Here is a 7,322-nt window from a genome sequence, read left to right as displayed (position 1 = left end):
ATTTCCAGAATTCATGCTACCCATTCACTAATGTTACCTTTTTCATGAATGCTTACCACCACCATCAAATTCTAAGCATTCATTATGACTGGGAAAATTGCACTTTTCATACATGAAAAGGGGGATCTTCTCCATGGTTCGCCATTTTGAATTTCCAGAAATGGGCATTTTTAGCTGCAAAAATTACTGTATTTGGGCCATACTAGAAAAATTAGACTTATTACTTGGTAAACTTTCACAAAAAGTTCAAATTTTGCAATAGGCAACCCAGTTTCAATGATTAGCATAGTTGCACACAGTAAATAATGTCCGTAATTAAACGGTACAAACTACCGTATTCGTATGAAGGATTTTTCCGTTATCTCATTCTACGGATGCTTTACCCGTATTTTGAAGAACGCAATGCACTGTGGGATACAATGCCTAAACAGATGTGTCAAAAAATAACACATTGAGATGTGTGTAGACAGCATATTGACAGATTATGTGTCATTTTTGTGTAAGATTTACACAGAATGTGTGAAACCTGAAGTTAAGAGGTTCATTTCTGAGTCGTGCTTGCTATACAAGTGAGAAACTAACGTCCGTTTGGCTGTCCCCTCGCGTGACTGTGGGCATTTGAAAGCAGACTTCCGCCCGCCTTTTCTACCGTTGGAAATGCAAGATGCGGGCGACTTGACTTCAGACACCAAGAGAGGCTGGCGTAAGTAATTCGCTTTATTTGTATAATTTCGTAACAATTACGAGTGTTAGCGTTAGTTTATGGTTAAAATCAAACCCTGCTTCACAAGTTTTGCTGTACGAACATTGGAACAGCCTCCGTGATTCTGTGAACATTAAGCTAGCCTACAATCAGATTTAGCTAGTTATTGGTACTCAGTTAGCTATTGATCTTTAACGCTTGCACTATAAATTTATATGTATTTTCTTTTCATTCCCATGTGGACTAACTTAATGGTTAAAACGTTTTGTGTTGGGAGAATTAAAGGTTTGAAATGTGATATTGGATGGTTTGCTAACATTGGTTGCTAATAGGGTAAGTGATAATTAGCTGGTGGTGTGAAATAAATCAGGCGGCACTTTACTGATGTGAAGTTGAAAGCTATTTTCTGAACATAAAAGAAAGAAAGAAAGTCGGACAGAATTTATGCAAGGATACTGAAACACCACGGATGGATTGACGTAGAGCTAGTAGGCTACCGGTAGTGGGGCATAAGTGGATGCTGCTAGTAACAGGTATCGGAGGGGGCAAGACAGGGGCTAGCTAGCATTTTAAACTTCAGTTAAGCAGTTCTGCGTCAAATCATGTAAATCAGACCGTGGCCACCCTCGTACATGATAAAGAATAGCACGAGTAAGCAAGCAGTATCCCACTGTTTTGTGTTGGCTCGATGTCAATAGACAAACTTTGAACCGTAGTTCTGTGTAAGTGTCGTGGTTTTCACCGTTTCAGTATGTAGTTGAATATGGTAGATCTGGGCAACTGGTCAACACTGTCGTGTTTTGTCTCGGTAGACCTCGTATGACGGTGTTAGGAAAATACCGGCAGTTGTTTCAGATGGAGGGTGCGACGTGCGAGATGCACGCTCTGTTCGAGGGATAAAACGGCCACGCACGAGATTTTGTAGGCAATGGTAATTGGTGACGATACCATGGCGTTTGAAAAGAAGTTTGAGTTTTAGGTGGTAGAGTTGAACAGCAGTACCTTCAATGCACTGGGAACTAACGTGCTCTCCCCCTCTCTCTCTTCTCTCTTAATCAGGGCCCAGGTCTTGTGGCCACATCTGTCCAAGCTCCTACTCTGATTGAACAGTTGGATGATCAGACTGATGGTAAGTGTGTGTGTGTGTGTGTGTGTGTGTGTGTGTGTGTGTGTGTGTGTGTGTGTGTGTGTGTGTGTGTGTGTGTGTGTGTGTGTGTGTGTGTGTGTGTGTGTGTGTGTGTGTGTGTGTGTGTGTTTCCATGTGTATCATATTATCTATGTGATCATGTGTCTTATTGCCATCCACTTACAGGCCCTCTGCCTCCTTTCATTTGTTTTTTTTTTTAAGATTTTTTTTCTGATTATTTTTCTTATTGTTGTATTGTATGCAATTGTGATAAATATGTTACTATATGTTATTGTTATAACACAGAGACTTTGGTAAATGTGAAATTTAAGTACTGCTGTACAATTTTCTGCTCTCATTTTCAGATGAAAAGTGCTACACAGTTCTCACACATCTTCTACCTCTGAAGCCGCTGCAGTGTAAAATCTGAGATGTCTTTTCTGGTTGATTTTGTGCAGGTATGTTTCAAAGGATAGTCACTTTTAAAACGTCTTTTAATCTTTAAAAACACTTTCATGCAGAGCCTCTGTTAGGACCTCATTGCTATACAGAGTTATGACCTTGTTGTCACCAAAATGTAAATGACCATATTTTAACCTGCTATTTAAGGCTGTCATAGCCATATTCTTATAACAATAGGGCAGTCATGGGTGAGCGGTTCGGGCGTCAGACTTGCATCCTAGAGGTTGCCGGTTCGACTCCCGACCCGCCAGGTTGGTGGGGGGAGTAATCAACCAGTGCTCTCCCCCATCCTCCTCCATGACTGAGGTACCCTGAGCATGGTACCGTCCCACCGCACTGCTCCCCATGGGGCGCCACTGAGGGCTGCCCCCTTGCACGGGTGAGGCATAAATTCAATTTCGTTGTGTGCAGTGTGCAGTGTTCACTTGTGTGCTGTGGAGTGCTGTGTCACAATGACAATGGGAGTTGGCGTTTCCCAATGGGCTTTCACTTTCACGGCTTTCAATGCAGTTAAGTTCAAGAGAACTATAGTTTGGAGATATGGATCCCAAACGGAATGGAACAGCAGCGGTTTGTAGTTGTAGAGAACTAATTAACGCCAAGTGTTGTTAACCTGTTGTTTCTTGTTTACCTGTCACAGTAGCCCATAGCACTTTTGTCATAGAGAGCAACTTGGTCAGTAAATATGTGCCTGCTGTATAAAGTAGCAGTATTTGGATAAGTTACAGCTAACACGGACGGCGAACTTTAGACTGTATATTGTGTGTTTGACAGATTTCTGACAGCGATGGTGAGGGAAGCAGTGTACCGAACTCTCAGATGACTCGGACCAGGTGACCAAACCCATGCAAAACACAATGTGAGTACACACACACACACACACACACACACACACACACACACACACACACACACACACACACACACACACACACACACACACACACACACACACACACACACACACACACAGACCATGAGTCAACACAGTAGCCCCTACAATATTTTTCCAATTTATTGCTGTATGCTTACCATATCCATCATGTGTGTTGTGTGTGTGTATGTGTTGGTGTTAGGACTGTGCTGAGGCGTTCCGCCCCCCTCCCCCTCCACACCACTCAAGGCACGGCGGCGGCCCAACCACAAACTAGCGTGAGTACACAACACACACACTTGTGTGCACGCCACGCACTGACACTATCTCTACAGTGTCTTGTCAACTTTCCTTACATTGTGTGCGTGTGTGTGTGTGTGACAGGGAGATTAACAAGAGGCTGGATGCTGCGTCCATCACCAGAGGGGCCGGGATTGCTGCGGCAGCTAGCCAATTAAAGGAGGAGGATGAAGGAGAGGAGTCTGACGATGCAGACATCGCCATCGTATGCAGGCCACGCCCTCGCAGGAAAACCAGCCAATGAAAACGCTCGCAGCAGCATCAGCAGAACACACCGGCACGACTGGTAAACTTAAAGATACGCCACAGACCAGACATACACCAAATACAACTAGCACAGGTACACACACACACACACACACACACACACACACACACACACACAGAGCAGGACATCTGTTTTGTATAGCGCTTTGCCTAGTCAAAGACTTTTTACAGGAAGTATTATAATTCTGTTTTATAGTTGGGGGAAGCCATGGAAAGTAGATAACCCTATACAGCTGATGTGTGTGTCAGTAATATTTATGTGTATGTGTGTTGCAGACAGAGCTTCTGAAGCATGCAGTGGAAGAGCTGTCAGTCAAGCTAAAGGTCCCGCCCTCCAACCTGCTGCTGCTGCACGGACAGGCGGAACTCACACACTATTGGCCAGCTACTCTGCATCGCTGACATCATTGGTAGGAGTGTGTGTGTGTGTGTGTGTGTGTGTTTGCGTGTGGGTCTGTGTTGGTGCAAGTCAGTCTTGGCTCCTTCTTGATATTATACTGTATAAGTTCATACGTATACCGGTCATATATATGAAGAGTTTATTTGCAAAACGGTGTATCTCCATTTTGTAGAATGTTGGGAAATTAACAATTTTGTATTGGGCATTCCACTGCATTGCATTGCAAAATGAATTTCATATAAGTTGAAAAAGTATGTTCTCAAAATATTTGAATGGCAAGAATTCACACATAGGTGATAGGACCTCTGGACAGCCATTTTCAATAATAAAATGCAAAAAATGGTAGATACACCGTTTTGCAAATAAACTCTTCATATGTATATATAAATAATGAAATTAAAAATGAATTAAATTAAATTCACTCAGTTTAATGAAGATCTAAGAAGATGTCATGATATCAATGTATGTATACCTGTAGTTGATTCGGCTATACTTAGTTTGACTGGTATGCTCATACCTTTCAATCAGTTAAGTAACACTTGCTATTAAGTATTATTGATGATGTCTCTCTGTCTCTGTCTCTGTCTCTCTGTCTCTCTTTCTCTCTCTCTCTCGTCCTTAGTCTTCTTTCCCTCCTCTTCTACTTCTTCTCAGTCTGGAACCAACTTCACATCCCTCTTCACTGCACTACTGACACTGAGATGGAATCCACAACCCAACCACTAGTGGTCTGCATTGGGAATCTGAAGAGTCTGTCATCACCGCCAGGAATGACCGCGTGACCATTCCCGTTGCAGACGGCCTGACTTGCACAATTGACAAGCTGTTCAACTGGGTCTGCAACTTGTCATATCCAGCACAGCTCAGCTCTGTTTTCACCTTCTTTGAATATGTTTATGACGTTCCATCTCAACCAACAAACGACCAAAGGTACTAGAACTTCTCTCAAAGCTTCCCAGCAACCCAGTGATCACTCAACATGTGTTTATGCCCAAAATGTAAATAGTTACTACAGACATCAAGAAAGTAGTTTGGCATCTTTGTCAAGTACACGCTTTGTCAGATGCACAGGGCATGACGATAATTTGCAGCCAAGATGGCTGTTCAAGTGTACAAGGACTTACTACGTAGACACCACCAGTCCACAACAACAGAAATGGGTGTATCTTTCAATGACTCTTTTGAATCCACTGAGATTCAGACAACCTATGCAGCTTCAAGTAACACCCGAAGAAAGAGCATTTCGTGTTCCTTCTCAAGGACAGATTCTCTTAATGACAATTTATCTGTGTTCATGCTTGTTAGGATTATTACAGAGAATTATTTTGATTATCATTTTGGCAACACTTTATTTTAGCATTACATCTATTAGCTCTAATACATACAGTGTTAATGCCTGTATGCTCTAAGTCAGGGTTTCCCAAACTGGGGTGCACGACCTGCCATAAGGGGGTGCGCGAGCTGAATAGAGCAATGGCGGATATGTGAGTTTTTAACCAGCATTAAAGAACATTAAGTAGTTTTTAATTGTATGGTGCATGCATTGTATGCTGGTAGGGTCCATCTGAAGTGTAGTTTAACTCCAAGACTATTTGAAAAGAGGATTCCCCAAAATGACTGTCCACAATGTGCAGTAAATGAGCAGTGAATCTATACTTGCGTGGCCATCAGCACACCAAAATTTCGCTTAGGGGGTGCGCAAACCACATTGAAATGTACAAGGGGGTGCGCAGGGGGAAAAGTTTGGGAACCCCTGGTCTAAGTAACTTGTAAGGCATGCACTAAGCAAAATCAAATATATGTTAGGCATGTATTCGCAAATTCCTTGTTCATGCACAATTAGGAATTTATTACCTAATATAACCTCAATAAGGACCTAACAAATGTTTGATTTCGCTTAGTACATGCCTTACAAGTTACTTATACAGGCATTAACCCATTGATGCTGGATGTTGCATTGGCCCTGGCGCCTGGAGTTTTGTATGGCATCAGCACCCTTTTCTGCAAGTGCTTTAGGCATCAATGGGTTAACATTGTATGTATTAGTGCTAAGCGATGTAATGTTAAAATAAAGTGTTACCATCATATTTAAAAAAAAAAAATATGTTGTAAAACTGGACGATTGTGAAATGATATGATGTGGCAGATGTAAGACCCATTGATGTAATGCAGAGTTTTCATTCTGATGAACTGTCTCTTAACCCAAGGTACAATGTCTTTTCTTTCAATATGTTGGAACCTATTTCATAACAATGTTATTTTCAAGAATATACAACACTACTTCGAATTTCAAGACTTTCTGGTTTTGTTATACACCGGTAATGTTGTTAAGAGATGATAGTGTACGAGTCATAATCAATACTTCATGAAATTGGCAGTGGTGTTAATTATTCTTGAAAAAGATAACATTTGTTATCTCCCCCTCTTCTGAAAAGCCTAACCAGAAAGAATATGACAGTAAAGTTAATGTAATACTTTTTTTTTTAAATTGAGTGTAATCACAACTGTACAAAAAAAAAACGTTGTATAGGTCTTTTAACAGTGCAAGAAAACACACGCTAAATATATGTAGTCAAGACTTTTGAAGATTGAACCCTGTAAACAAAAGTGTTTGCTAGATAAAAGTAAACCCCCCTGTCACTTTCCATGTGATAAATGTCAGTATATATTTGAAAACTAGAAGTTTCAAGGTTTTTAATGCTGTCACTTTTATGTTTGAATGACAACTCACAGAGTTACAGATGTTTTTGTAGAAGTGACAGATGGGGTCACCGGTGACCCCGTAGACCTCAGAGTGTTAAGGAAAGACTGTATGAGTTATAATGAATACTTGCTGAAATACTGAATAAACAGAATTTATTGTAAATCTACGGAATTCTCCTTCAATAAAGAAAGGAAGTTCATGTGAATGAACAGGAAATGTACTGTAAATCTACGGAATTCTCCTTTTTATAATGAACGGAAGAGCATGTGAATGAACGGAGAATTTAGTGTAAATCTACGGAATTCTCCTTTTTTATTATGAACGGAAGTGCATGTGAAAGAACGGTGAAGTTGCTGTAAAATTACGGAATTCTCCGTTGTAGAATAAACGGAACTGTCCGTCACATAACGGATATGTCCCCGGTAATAAATTGCCAGGACTTTATCCGTTTTTTTACGGAATTTTTTTTTTCAGTGCAGTACCTTT

At 41.0% G+C, this 7,322-nt stretch overlaps 1 long non-coding RNA gene across 2 annotated transcripts; it reads left to right on the top strand.

Annotated features, from left to right (window-relative positions):
• The first annotated feature begins 1,551 nt into the window (after positions 1-1,551).
• On the top strand, positions 1,552-4,076 carry LOC134460107 (uncharacterized). 2 transcript variants are annotated; one of them, XR_010036988.1, is made up of 5 exons: positions 1,552-1,832; positions 2,195-2,287; positions 3,066-3,150; positions 3,550-3,751; positions 4,009-4,076. It is a non-coding gene; the product is annotated as an uncharacterized LOC134460107 (long non-coding RNA). The 2 variants fall into 2 exon arrangements; XR_010036989.1 differs by lacking the exons at positions 3,550-3,751; positions 4,009-4,076 and adding an exon at positions 3,368-3,426.
• Positions 4,077-7,322: the final 3,246 nt, after the last annotated feature.

The sequence above is a fragment of the Engraulis encrasicolus genome, chromosome 12 (assembly GCF_034702125.1).
Source record: "Engraulis encrasicolus isolate BLACKSEA-1 chromosome 12, IST_EnEncr_1.0, whole genome shotgun sequence".
NCBI lineage: Eukaryota > Metazoa > Chordata > Actinopteri > Clupeiformes > Engraulidae > Engraulis > Engraulis encrasicolus.
Note: the sequence above shows the minus strand (reverse complement) of the source record. Positions and strands in the feature narration are given on the sequence as shown.